The sequence below is a fragment of the Erpetoichthys calabaricus genome, chromosome 7, assembly GCF_900747795.2.
Source record: "Erpetoichthys calabaricus chromosome 7, fErpCal1.3, whole genome shotgun sequence".
Classification (NCBI taxonomy): Eukaryota; Metazoa; Chordata; class Cladistia; order Polypteriformes; family Polypteridae; genus Erpetoichthys; species Erpetoichthys calabaricus.
Window position 1 is genome coordinate 95,806,151 of NC_041400.2, and position 14,359 is coordinate 95,820,509.

General features: G+C 36.8%; 1 protein-coding gene across 4 annotated transcripts in view; it reads left to right on the forward strand.

Annotated features, from left to right (window-relative positions):
* The window catches only part of npnta (nephronectin a), a 160,330-nt gene that overhangs the window by 24,604 nt on the left and 121,367 nt on the right, over positions 1-14,359 (forward strand). The gene's annotated exons all lie outside the window — the stretch shown is intronic.

Genomic DNA, 14,359 nt, shown 5'->3' on the forward strand with positions numbered 1-14,359 from the left:
TGTTTGCCGGTTTACTAGTAAAATAAAAACTGGAAGCTGTACTTGGGAGGCTAATAAGGTCTGTGCCAAATGCATTTCAATGTGTGCCACTTTTGCTTATTACTTGCTAGTCAAATTATGCTTTAGGTGTTAGGGTCAGTAGAATGTTAGGAAATCCTAACAACCAAACAGGGGTTGCGTTATTTTGGCAGAGGCCAGTAATAGGAGTTTGTCAAGTTAGGGCCCCCCTGTGTTTGATGTAAGACACTTGCTGAGTGGAAGCGGAGTTGCTCAAACAGTAATGGGTAATCTGTCTTTCTACAGATCTTGGATAACTCATTATAGACCCTGTTCAAAAAATACCTAACTGCTCCATGGTATACCTGTATGTAGCTGGCCTCTTCCTGTTTAGCACTGCAAAATTTACAAAACAGACCTGTGGTACTTCTGTCACATCTGGCTCTTTACAAATATTGTAAGCAGTGTTGAGAAGGGACCCCCAGAGATTAGTGGTCAAGTATTGGATCCCTTAATCAATCAGTTAACCTTTATTTTACAGTGCAGTCTTTATAGAGTACACCATCACAAGATGCTTTACAAAGCAAACTATAGTACACTTTGAATGTAGATAAATATAAGATAAAGATAAATAAGATAAGTATAATATCATTCTAAATAAACTCAGGTATACTTAAGATAACGTTATGTATGTTAACAATATCCATCCATCCATTTTCCAACCCGCTGAATCCGAACACAGGGTCACGGGGGTCTGCTGGAGCCAATCCCAGCCAACACAGGGCACAAGGCAGGAAACAATCCCGGGCAGGGTGCCAACCCACCGCAGGACACACACAAACACATCCACACACCAAGCACACACTAGGGCCAATTTAGAATCGCCAATCCACCTAACCTGCATGTCTTTGGACTGTGGGAGGAAACCGGAGCGCCCGGAGGAAACCCACGCAGACACGGGGAGAACATGCAAACTCCACGCAGGGAGGACCCGGGAAGCGAACCCGGGTCCCCAGGTCTCCCAACTGCGAGGCAGCAGCGCTACCCACTGCGCCACCGTGCCGCCCCTGTTAACAATATGAGATGGCAATATACTATGTTCAAGATCAGGGCAGTTGTTACAGAGAATTTCAATCTGAGAAAATCTTTTGGGGTATTTGGTAAAAGTGCATTTTATTGGTCCATAGAAGTGTGCAGTTTTAGTTAAAAGCAGTGCACTCCAGTTTGGAGGGGAACAGGTGCATGCAGTAGCGACAAAGAATAACCCCGGGGTACTGATTGAGGGGATTGGTGAAACATATTTTCACGTACAGACACGATTTCCTCTTTAGTGGCACTCTAGGGTCTGTAAGTAAGGCACCTGTGCCCATAGGAGTTTGAAAGATCAGCCTGATCAGGTAGAAGGGATGTAACAGGAAGAAGGGGAAAAAAAAGAAAGAATCAAGAGGTGAAAGAAAAATAAAAGGAGGATCTAGGTTCTCCCCATGTGAGGCAGGCAGTTGGGAATGGCCCCAAGAGAAGGGAGGGGATCCACTCAACGAGCAAGATTGTTCCTGCTGAGCAACCAAGGAGCAAGAGTGACCAACTGCACTAGTTGACCCCCACAGAACATTCTGGAATGGTGGTGGGAGGAAGGAGCAGGGCTAGCAGAGGTCCCCTGCTGAATGGCTAGGGATAGTGACAGGGACCTGAGCCTGATTTAATGGATATCTGGGCCTGTTAGAGGGCGTCTCCCTATGCTGAGGTGACTGTAAAGGTATAGCACAGGAAATTTCAGTGTTGGAAATAAGCACTACACTCAAGTTGTTTTTAAAGGACATATCCTGTGTGTTTTAACTGTGATTTTAACCTGTTTGGATGGATGTATTTATTGTTGCTTTTAACCTCCACCAGTGACACTGTTTTTATACTGGATTACTTATTTATTGTATGGACTACACCGCACTTTCTTTTTTTAATTTATTTTTGAACACTGTGGAATAAAACCACTTTTGCACTTTACACCACCTCTTCTGGTGTTATGCACTCATTACCCGCCTCATCCTTGGACATGACTATTGACAGACCAGAGTGCAAGAGTATATGCGAGCCATTGCAGGGCATAGTTAAAATATTGCCAACCAGCAAAATAAAATATTCTCAATGTGCAGTCAATATTCCATGCTAATAAAGCTGTAAGTTATAGAATAGATAGCTTATGTTTACCCAGTTTAATATCAACAATTGTATTGTATTAGCTGTAGACTACCTTTGAAAAAATTTAAAGCTTAAAATACCTGTCGGGCAACTTTGGTGCTGGATATGTGAATGATGTTTAATTTTGGATTGCTTCATTGCTTTATTTTGTGTTATTTAGGAGTTCAGGAGGGTTCTGGCAAATGCAAGTGATAGAGGTCTTGTTGGTTCGAATGGTACTTGCATAGCTGGTGGATTGCCCTGGTTCTTTGAGAATTTCTTGCCAAGATGAAGTGTAATTTATGATTTCTGACTAGCCCATCAACAGGGGGAATACCAATCAAAAATGAAGTGGCAAAAACAAACAAAAAAATTGTAAATGTAATTTTTGGCTGCCTCTGTCGAGTGGCTGGTTGTTCCTGTGCTGAAGCAATCTATTGGCATGTCTAGCAGGTATGCCGTGATCAGTAGACTTGAGTTTGGCAATTCTGTTAACATTAAGCCTTTCAATGTTCTCCTTCAGCAAATATGAATAATGCACCTATATAATCTTACAGACAAAATAAAGCAACTTACTTATGTTGATCAAAGAACAATTTAATTTGACAAGATAATAGATAAAACTGTAACTGTTAAAACATTGATTAACAAAAAATGAGCGCAGTTTACTGTAATGGAGTATATGAGAGAGAGCGTTTTTTAATGTTGAGGTAAAAAAAAAATCTGAATTAAAATTAACATTTAAACATACTGTAGGTTAAGATAGGTAGACTCTATTATTTGATTGGGAAATTTGTTTTCAGCAGGAATGTGCAAACATAAGAAAATGTTCCATAGATAAATAAGAACAAGTCAAGAGGCATGAAATAATATCCATTGTTAGAATACACATACAGATTTCTACTGAAAGTGCAGTTTTCCTTTAACATTACATTGTAATAGTTTATAAGGTCATCAGGGTCTCTAAAGCTTTAGAATTTAAAATACTTAAATGTTCTTAGACTTCCAAGGCTTGAGCAACAAATTTAAGTCTGCATCTGTACAGTACCAAATGAAATTTTGGAAACAGAAAATGGCTACTATCTAACAGAATAGAGCTCATCTTTTTTCTTATCTGTTTATTATATAGTGAAGTGGAATAGGACTGCTGCAGTCCAGTAATTTTAGTTGCAATTCTGACAGTTTTTCCTTTCAAAACTAAAACTAAAATGTATGGTAGATTCTGTAAAAGTCTAATAAAAGAGTAATCATTTATAAAAATTCAGTGTCCTTAGTAAGAACATCCATTTTCGTCCCTTATTGGAGATGTATGACATGTTGAGGTTAAAGGACAGCCTATTGTCCGTGATTGTTCCTATATATTAGTATTGCCCCACAATGTCCACACTTTGCCCTTTCATTATTGTTGACAGAGGGGAACTTCTCACATCTTCAACCATGCTCTTAGTTGTAAAATAGAACATGACTGCCCACCTTATCTTGTAAAAGACAATTACTTTGTTTTATAGATATTAATTTTAAGAGGTGAACAGAAGCATTGCAGGGATCAGGTGATAGGGTAACTTATTAGAGAAACAACCATCTGCACAAACTCAAATAGTTTAAAAAAAATCCAAGATTCTGTCAAGTTAAGAGTCCAAAAGAAATTATCCATATAAAGAGTAAGAGCAAATGAAAAATCATGAAATAACAATTTAGAATGACTATCGAAACCTTCTAAGTTCTCACTGCATTTGCAGATTTGAAGCTGTGTTGTTCTCCACCACTTATTTGCTCTCTTTCCAAGTTGACTAGGGTGCAGAACTGCAGATAGGTTTTAGTGTTGATTACCAGCTCTCTCGTTACACTTCTAAAGGGTTTTCATGATATGAAAAGCTAAGTCAACTGGTCTGATATCAGAACTTAGACACCAAGTTATCAATCTAGGGACACTGAAAATATTGTATGTAGTAGAATGCAGGGCAGAGTTACTCTACACTTTGCTGAAGCAGGTATCTACTTATTTTGTCTGGTCCATAGGAGTTTTGTTGTTTTTTTATTATTATTTTAGCTTGCTAAGGAGCAGTTTTGAATTTTTTTTTTCTAATCAAGGATAGGCTGACTCCAAGCTATAGTCCCTAGTTTAGCCTTTTGCTTTAAATCTCTAAGGTAAAAAATCCTGTGTCAAAGCTTTAATAAAAGTCAATTGTGAGACACCTGTTAAATCATTCTAGCCTCTACCACCACTATGAGATTCAGCCATTATTTTCATGTCACTGCACAAAGAACCCAGGTTGGCAGTCCATAGGTCTCTCTCAGGTCTGTCCTTATACTTCAACTTTGCATGTCAGATTTGTAATTCTCCCTGTTTAATTATAGTTCCATTAAGAATTTCCCTTTAGAACAGTTCCTTTAAATCATTGACAAACTACGGCTTGTTTTTAGAATATACCTTGACTGATTTGATTGAGATTATAGCATCCACAATAAATAAGATTTTAAAAATGAGAATGGTATCCAATGTTGTTTTAGGAAGCTACTGAATGATTGCAGACTTGCTTAATTTACAGTATGCTGGGTTATTCAAACAATAAAAATACAAGAATAGGCAGAAAAAAATACCTCGCCCAAATTAGCCAAGTTCAATAGTTAAAATGTCCTCTTTTTCTAGAACTCAACTCCGTTTACTTCAGGGTTGTGTGATTTTGGAGCCTATCCTGGCAGACATGATAATCTCTCTCTCCCTTTTCAAAAACATTTGTTTAAGGATATCATTCCAAGAACTCTGTTTTGCTAAAGTTATCCAAACTATCTTTAAGGTGACAATGTTAAGTAGCTATGCACCAAATCTTCTGGTGTTGATTACTCTTTCAGTGTCTGTCTGTCTCTCTCTCTCTCTTTTGCTTTATTTTATTTTCTCACACATTCATGACAATTAACAGAGGAACATTCTTGTCTAATAGATAGATACTTTATTAATCCCAAGGGGAAATTCACACATAATACATAATTTATAATATAAAATATAATTTATGTATAATAATACATTCACACATAATATTTGCTTAAAAATAAAGGCTGCTTGATTGTATTAATGATTGTTTTTGGACATTGCTTGCCAAATGGTTATTGCGAATAGTTGTGTATAATTTGAAAAGACAACAGAATGCTTAAGGTGAAATGAGCCATTATATTTGTTAAAAACACTCCTTAACATTGTATTTCACAATATGTTTATATTCTGTTCTTGTGACATTTAAAAAAAATATGTTTATAGTTTCTGCTCATTGCAAACTGAACATATTCAAAATTAGTTGTAATTCCTAACAACCACTTTCATATATCGTATGTCTCTTGTTCTTTTTCACGCAGAACTAGGTTTATAGTCTCTTCTTAGGATGTGTATGCACCTCATTAGTGATGTTATTTATTAAAATAATACACTTAATTTCAGTGAATAATGCTGCTGGGATTAGTCTTCACAATCCTTTTACAGATGAGAAAGTAGAAATAAACCTCTCCTCTAATATCTCTTATTCATCCTGCGATGTTACTGTTTATTTCAGCTGATGTCTGTTCCATTCAACTTGTACTTAACCCCTCATTATCTGCAAAATTATGTCAATCTCATGTATTAAAACATATTAAATGTGCCACAGAGGTGTGCTTGTAAGGAACTTCTGCTATTTGATTGAAGCAAGTTCGTTTTGCATAACTTTTAATTAAGGTACCATCAGCTGACTTTGCTTACTAGAGCTACTATCACTGGTAGAGAAAAACATTTACTCATAAATTATCTTGTCAGTATTTTATAGCACCTTGCAGTGATTTCAGAGCCTATTGTGAACAACTGGCATTCTGTACTGTGGTTAGGAGCTTCTTTCCTATTAAGTAGTAAACTGACCAAGTATTTCACTGCTTTGCACTTTTCAGCATTTACAGATGTAACTAATGATGAAATGTAAAACTTTACAGACCTTTTAACATTCAGTAACTTTGCTATGATATTTATTTAAAAGACCTCTAATAGACATAAATGCTAGAGCTTCTGATTAATTGCTGTTAGCATGTGCGATTCAATTTGTTAATGCAACCCCTAAATGTGTTAAATTTATCCAGTTGTTAGTGAAGCACTGCTAATGAATCCAAGTCTGTTAATAGTAGTAGTTGGTCACCAGCACATGATAGTTTCCGATGTTGTTTCTTGATAATGAACTTCATCCACACTTTCCAGTGTGGTTTCCACCTGTCCCTTATAATACAGGATTGTCCCATATTGGAACATAAAATGTTGCATACCATACTGAATCAATAAAGGAGATGATTTGTCCTGTTTTTTCATAGCTCTTCAAAGTGTAAAGAATAACACCCACAAACAATTAAAATATAACCAATTATACAAATGGAGTGAATGAGTTTCATTTTTGTGCCACGCTAACGTTGCAGACAGACAAGCACTATGTGCTGAGGGAGATTGTATGTCAGGTGATCCTTGTCATTATGCTGCATTCACACTTTTGATGATTAAAAAAATACATGGCAGTGGTGGCCAACCCTGATCCTGGAGTGCCACAGTAGCTGTTCATTCTAACTATTTTCTTAGTGACTAGTTTTTGCTACTAATTAACTTCATTTAATTTATTTGCTATTTAAGACTCAGACCCTTTAAATTAGGGCTGAGGAGTGTCAGTCCTGGATGGCCACAGTGGCTTCAGGTTTTTGTTCCAACCCAATTTCTTCATGAGAAATCATTTATTGCTGATGAAGCACTTATTGTTCAAATGACATTTTTCTGCTTCATTTTAGTTGTCTTGTTTAAGATTTTGAACCCTTAATTGCTTATTTTCGACTTAAACAAATGTATTCATTGTTTTAACTGGTCCTTATTAGCAATAAGATGCAAATGACAAAGAAACTAGCAGTTCTACATCTAGCTTGTCTCCATTTTCACCCGTGTGTATTCATCATTCACTATGTGGTTTAAGTACTCAGAAGGAAACTGAAGAGAAAATGAAGAACTGAAAATTACTCATCCGTTTCAGACTTCAAATCACTTTGATACATGTATCATTAGAAAGGAAGAAAAAAAATCTATGATTTAAGAATGAACTGACATGGTAGAGTTAAAACACTAACAATCTATGTAATTAAATAAGATCTGTTATTGATGAGGATTGGCTTCTAATCAAGCAACTGAATTGGAACATAAACCTGCCACCTCTGCGGCTCTCCAGGGGCCTCATGTATAACGCCGTGCGTAGAACTCACACTATAACATGGCGTAAGCACAAAAGTGGGATTGTGCGTACGCACAGAAAAATCCAGATGCAGGAATCTGTGCGCACGGAAACTTTCACGTTCTTCCACTACATAAATCCCGATCAGCGTGAAAAGTAACGCACGTGCACGCGCCTTCTGTCCCGCCCCAACTCCTCCCAGAATTACGCCTCTTTGAATATGCAAATCAATATAAATAGCCTTCTGTGAAAAGACAATGGGAATAGCACAGGGGAAAATATAAGAATTTCAGCGCATACCAAGTCGAGGCAAAGGAAAAACGTACTATTTGTTGGTTTAAACAGTGGTATAATCAACAAAAGAAAGTTGATCGAGTGACAGGGTGTCGGAGAAACTCGAAAGATCAAGATCACAAAGTCGCACAGTGCCCGAAATAAAAAAAAAATGACATATCAAAGTCGCCATGAAAAGGCAAGTCGTAGCCCACCATCTTAGTGTCATATGAAAGCTTATTAGGGAACAGACAAAAAAAATAGGCACACAGTGGGGAAAGAGAGCACGAAATGTCAACTTTAATCTCGAAATTTCCACTTTAATCACGTAGTTTATTTTGCCATTAAAGTAGAACATCATAAACTTCATCTTAAAATCGTTTATTTTACTAGTTTCTCAAGTAGCACGTTAAATGCTTTGTTCTGTATTTGATCTTCTATGTGCTCTATGTGTGTGAATCACTACGTGCTTCCGTTCTTTCTCTTTCTCCGACAGGACACATAATCCATTAGATTCGTGATATTACAGCTGTATAATATAATCAACATATTTTGCTGCATTTCATCTTAAAAATGAATATTGTCATCATATGTAAATACGCGCTTTATAAAGTGGCGCAGGTTGTGCAATATTATAACTGTAGTGCAAGTTTACAGTGAGGTAATTGTACTTATAAGTAAACAGTTCTACAAGGAGCACTTGATGGACTGATTGAGTGCGTTTAGAGTTCTTGGGATGAAACCTTTTCTAAACCGTGAAGTCCGTACTGGGAAGTCTCTATAAAGCGTTTTGCCATGGCTCAGGCAGCGTCTGCTTCATGCTGTATACCGATATTTCTCTTTCCGATCAGCTGCTGCTGTGATTCCCCACTCAGATACAGTGATATAAATACTCCGAGTGGTGCAGCGAGAGTAATATGGAAAAAGATGATCTGCTGTGGCAACCCTTAATGGGAGCAGCTGAAAGAAGAAGATGATGCAGTGAGAGTTACAACGCTAAAGCAGTTATGGTATTTGGAATACTATGGCTATTCCCTGGACCATTATATTGCTGCAGGTTAATTACAATCCGATGCATTACACTAATAAACAATATGCAGTTAGTTTCAGTGTATTTATAAAGCAGCGTCAGGAATGTGGATCTAAGAAAGAAAGGTGATCACACAGGAACAGTAGCACTGCTTTGACGCTGGGTGCCGCCAGTCTGCAAAACCGATTGGAGAAATTGCGTACGCCAAGGTATGAGTTACCGTAGAAATGTGCGTGGCTTTACGCCAAGTTTAGGTTTTATACATCGCGATTTGAGCGTGGAAACGGAAGTACGCAACATTTCTGTGCGTACGCACTGTTTATACATGAGGCCCCAGGACTGGAGTTGGCCACCTTTGATAGTACAGTATAGTATAATACAGGGGTAGGCAACGTCGGTCCTGGTGAGCCGCAGTATGTGCAGGTTTTTGTTCCAACCCAGTTCCTTAACGAGAACTCAATTATTGCTGATGAAGCACATATTGCATAAGTGACATTTTGATGCTTCATTTTAGTGGTCTCGCTTGTTAAGGTTCTCCAACCTTAATTGCTTATTTCAATCTTAAACTGCTGCATTCAGTGTTTTAATTGCTCCTTATTAGCAATAAGATGTAAAAGACAAAGCAGCCAGCAGTTCTCCAGCTAGCTTTTTTCCAATTACATCTGTGTGTGTTCATCATGCACTGTTTGATTTAATAAAACACTTAATAGAAAAATGTGACAGACTGAAAATGATCTGTTTTAGGCTTCATATCATTTGGATGATATCCTTGGAAAGGAAAAAAATCTACGATATAAGAGCTTTACATTGCACAGACTAACAAGCCATAAAATTAAATAAGGTCTGAGATTGGCAATGATTGGTTTCTAATTAAGCAATTGGGTTGGAATGAAAACCTGTAGCCACTGCGGCTCACCAGGACTGACGTTGCCTACCCCTGGTATAATATTTAGTATAGAGGAACATCCAGAACAAGATGATGCAAAATGATGTCTGTTAATGCAAGTCTGCCCATGAAACTTAAGAGGATGTCAAGGTATAGCTCTGATTGGAAGACTGAATGTCAGTGCATCACAGAGAGATGTCTGACCTGAGCATGCACAGTGCAGGTGCTACCCATGTTCGAGTAGCCAAACAGCAAATGTTACAGAGTGGAGTCACTCAGTTCTTTATACCTCACTCACACTTCCTCCAACGCAGAAAAGGAATGTTGTTTAATTAATTGTATGTTACCTACTGTAGCCTACATTATAACCTACTACCTATATTATACTGGAACCAATAACACTAGGCAATGATCAGTGCAAACTGGATCACACTAATATTTCCATCCAGCCGGACTGCAGGTTAAGATAGTTAGATATATATATATATATATATATATATATATATATATATATATATATATATATATATATATATATATATATATATATATATATATATATATATATATGATATTTATTTAACAGATACTTTTATCCAAAGCAACACACAAAGGAGGTCAACATAATCAAGTAACATCAGTCAAGGTACTGTTTTGAACAAGGGTAGCAGGAAAGGTTACACAAGTTGATTACCACAAGTGAACAGATACAAAGCTAGCATAACAAAAAAATCAACAATTTGCCAGATAGCCACAGAACAGTATGATTTTCAGTTGCTTCTTAAACACTTTGAGGGAGGCAGCAATTCAGATGGAGGTGGGTAGCTTGTTCCACCAACTAGGAGCTACATATGAAGAGTCTGAATTAAGATTTGATACCACGCACAGGGTGACATCACCAGACGCTATTTACTGGCACACCTGAGTTGGTCAGAAGGAGCATAGCCCCTCATCAGCATCTCCATATACACAGGTACTGGCCCATTGACAACTCTGTAGGCAAACATGGATTTGAACTTAATGTGTGCTGCTACAGGAGCCAATGTAGCAACCTGAAGAATGGAGTGACATGCTCTAATCTTGGCTATTTGATTACAAGATGGGTGGCTGCATTTACGCACCATCTGTAGTGGCTTGATGGCACATGCGGGTAGTAGTACTAGTAGTTGTTATGTCTAGATTATTGCAACTAAGACCATAGCTGGACCAAGCATTATGGTGCCAACTCAGCCAAATATGTCTGATTTTGCAGATAATTATTCAGTGGTAAAATTTTCATCTGGGGTATTGCCTAGTTGAGTCTCATTGGAAACAATCGGATGTTATATTTGTTTGTTAGGATGCAGGTATGAAGGGACCAACTGATTTTTTTAACATTTTCTAGATATGTATATTATACAGTAAAAAAAACAATGAAATTCACACTGATTTGTTAGTGGTAGCTATTTGACTTCTGCATTGCTGTTTCAATAGTAATAACATACAGAATGCTATTTTGTAAGCATATCCTCTTCAAGGAGGATTTTATCTCTTATTGGGAGGAAAAGGTGATCAGTGAGCAGAGTAAAGCTGGGGTTAAGGTTCCTCTTCTGGGTTACCTGATTCTGTACTTCTGAAGAAAGAGAACTCTAGGCATGTGATTCTCTTCTCATCCAAAACACCATCCATCCTGTGCTCAATCTAATTTGGTCCTCATAAAACTGGTGGAATTCGCATGCGTTAGATAAGTGACACAGGCATGTGTCAGTGTTTTAAGTAGGGGTGCTGCTGGCATAAAATCTTGACAAGATTATGTACTATTATTAATAGCAGTCAAGAATTGCAAAAATAGTTGGATGTTGTCTACCTTAATTGTGCCTTAAATCCTGGTCATGAATAATGTTCATATAACTGATTTACATTACCTCTTAGGGAGAGAAATCTGTACAAATGCAAATATAAGATCATGTAAAAAAAAATACATTTTGCAAAAAAGTCACAAAATCTCCCTAAAGCTGAGTACCAAAGTAACTGCCTAAGAAAAACTTTTAAATCTCTGTTGACTAAAGATTTTAATATATTGCCCTTTTTTTAAATTAAAAACCTCTTGCTACTCCATCCATCACAGGCAATTGCAAAAGTGAATGTGTTTGATCAGTGGTACTAATTTTGTGACTGTTCTCTGTGTTCATGTTGTCCTAGCAGCAACATTATTTGTGTCCAATGCTAGTTGGGTAAACTTGGCCCTTTTGCAACCTTAAAGAGGATTCAGTGGCCTTGATAACTGAAGCATATGTGGAGAAACTTAATTGTGAAACAATCTGCAATAAATATCTACCCAGTGAACATTTTGATGTAATTCAAATGCATATAAAAAGAAAACTCCTCCTCTTCACTAGTATTAACAGGTAGTAGTTTTAAAGCACTTGAATAATTTTTCTTCCTGTTGATAACATCACAGATCACAAGCTTTGGTCCATTTCAGAAATTAAGATATTATTTAAACTTCAAATTTAAAAATAAAAAAAAAATGACAAATTAATTGCAATATATTGCAAAAATGAATCACAGTACTTAACATTTTAAAGCATGAGAAAATCTGCAATATTATATCATGAGCCAAGTATTGGGGTTATGTTTTGTTATTGTGTTTCTAGCAATTCCCACTCCCGATAGTCAGTATAGAGAAGTCAAAATATTGTTACCTCCAAACAGGAAGGAAAGATATAATGAAAACATAATTATGTAATTGCAATTATATAATTTAGCTGGAACTTTCAAGAGATTTTAAGAGTAGATAAGATGTTTGGATCAGTTTATTCAACAGTCAAGAATGCCTCCATTTATATTATATTTCAGTTTATGAATATAATATACATGAATATATCCTCTGTTTTCCTCTGGTTTGTACTTTTCATCAATCAGACAGAAATAGAAAATTTCATAAAAATGGTCCCACAATGCCTGAATGGTTTACAAAGTGTGATGCATTAAGACTTGGAGTTGGTAGATTTTTACATATACTAATTTAAGTGAAAAGTATGTAAATATAGGTAGCCTCCACAGAATAGAGATATTGAAACTTTGTAAGTTAGCATCAAACTCTGACCCTGATTACTGAAATGGTCACAGAGGCTAAGAGTGTCTGTCTGATCCTCAAATTAGCTTTCCCAATACTGTACTGATATATTCCTCTCTTTCATCTGCAAAATTGTATCTTTCTTTAGGTAGAATCCTGTTTTAGGTCCTACCATGCAGTAAACTGGGACACCAGAAAGATAACCCCTTTAATGTCAGAGTTTCTGTTTTTTATTCAACAGACATGGAATGTGTTTGTTTCCTCAGATGTACCTGACTTGCCTGGGCAAAGTTTCCATGAGCTTCCTATTCAGCTGTCCTTGAAAATAGACAGACATGTTTTGCGGCAACATTAGTCTTATGTCACCCTTTTGAGATGTTACTTTGTAACTAGGGTATCCTGTTGAAAGCAAGAGAGGCTAGCTGAGACACTATTTATACAAATCCTGCAGCAAATGCTTAATAAGCCAACCAGGGCAGGGTTTAGCTGGAACATACAAGGGATTTGAAGAGCAGATAAAACGTTTGAATCAGAGTTTGTTAAATAGTCATGAACACATCCATGGTTGTTCATTGGAAAGGATAATAGTAGCCTCTTGGGTTGTGTTGTAGACTCCACACGAAACAGATTAGGTTTCCAGAATCTAGTGGACATCATTTAGCACTGTTAATTGGATCCAGATTCCTGTGAGTTAACCAAATGTCATTTTAATTATTATTAAACTTGCAACATACCAGAGAGATTATATCTCTTTGTTGGCTTGGGAACACTTGGGTTTTTGCCAAAAAGAGCTGAAATCAGTAGTTGAATAAAGAGAAATTGGGCTTGCCCTGCTAAGCTTGTTGTCATTATGACCTTCACAAGAGGTTATAAAAATTGATGCATAAAATATGTTAAACTACTGTATACAGATGAATCGTAATTGTCTGCATTTACTGTACAGTAGTGGAAATGCTTAATTTGATATCATGTAATGAAATTTGCAAGTAGCTTTGACCATGTAGTTTTTGTAAATCATGAATAACTGACTATAACTACAAAGCATTTCACAGACTACAAGTGGCACAGCGGGAAAGCATAAAGAAAACTGTATTATTTTTCAGCCATGTATCAAAGGGGTTTTCATCCTGGCCCAGTCAGTTTGTGCATGTTAGGATTTTCCCCAGGTACCTGATTTTTTTTTCTCCATATGTATGATAGACTGTGCATTTCATCCAGGGCTGGTTTGTTCCTTCTGCCCAGTGGTACCAGGATAGGGTCTTGCTTCTATAATTTGATTATTTTGTTTTTTTTTAAATTGGAAGAATCAATAAAATATAGAAACAAACTATGCATTTGCAGTTGAAAAATATCTTTTATTGTATGTAGTAGACTAATGTCCTTTAACTGAACAGGAACACTGCTTAATTGCTCGATATTCATGTGCGTTAGTGCTGGGCGGTATGACCAAAATTCTATATCATGGTATTTTTCAAAATTAATACCGGTTTCACGGTATTCCACGGTATTTTTTTCCCATGCATGAGTGGATGTTAACCACATTTTCCACTGCAGTTACTGCAGTAGACTGGCCAAGAATAACCAATTCCACTCTCATGAGATTTGTACATTGTACAAAAAAAACATTTTAATGTGCACACAAGTGTTAATACAGGTTTGCATGGCCCCATAAAGTGATAGTTTTCAAGGGGGTGGCACTAATGAAGAGAAGGAATCACATATTG